At 30.8% G+C, this 592-nt stretch overlaps 1 non-coding gene across 1 annotated transcript; it reads left to right on the top strand.

The window, feature by feature from the left end:
• Positions 1-149: 149 nt before the first annotated feature.
• Positions 150-222, top strand: TRNAK-CUU (transfer RNA lysine (anticodon CUU)). Its single transcript has one exon. It is a non-coding gene; the product is annotated as a tRNA-Lys (tRNA).
• Positions 223-592: the final 370 nt, after the last annotated feature.

Raw genomic sequence — 592 nt, 5'->3', positions numbered from 1 at the left:
TTGTTTTTTGTTTAAATAGCTTAACATTATTTAAAAAAAAAAAAAAATCTCTAGTATTATGCATATACTGCAATAAACACTTTAAAAAACGTTTATTATTTTTATTGTAGACCTTTTCAAACTCACATAAAAGAGAAAATACCAGGAGCACCTGGCTGGCTCAGTTGGTAGAGCGTGTGACTCTTAATCTCAGGGTCATGAGTTCAAGCCCCTTGTTGGGTGGAGCCTACTGTAAAAAATTGTCCTAATTAAAAAAAGAGAAAATACTAAAAAGAGAGAAAAAAGAGAAAATTTTGAAAAATATTTTTTCTAATTAAAAAAGAGTAAAANCTCTTAAGTCTCTTATTTATAATTAGGTTATTCAAATAAGAATCTAATGTCCACATTGCATTTAGTTGATATGCCTCTTAAGTGTCTTTTGATTAATAACACATACCCTCCTTCTCTTTTATTCTTATATTTTACTTGTCAAAGCATCCCAATCACTTGGCCTAGAGTTTTCCACATTCTAGATTTAGCTCACTGCATCTTCATTGTGGCCTCAATCCACTGAATTTCCTACATACAGATAGTAGAAGCTTGATCAGTTTCC

Source organism: Crocuta crocuta, unplaced genomic scaffold, assembly GCF_008692635.1.
Source record: "Crocuta crocuta isolate KB4526 unplaced genomic scaffold, BGI_CrCroc_1.0 scaffold610, whole genome shotgun sequence".
Classification (NCBI taxonomy): Eukaryota; Metazoa; Chordata; class Mammalia; order Carnivora; family Hyaenidae; genus Crocuta; species Crocuta crocuta.
The sequence above is the reverse complement of the archived record's forward strand: the minus strand, read 5'-3'. Positions and strand labels throughout refer to the sequence as shown.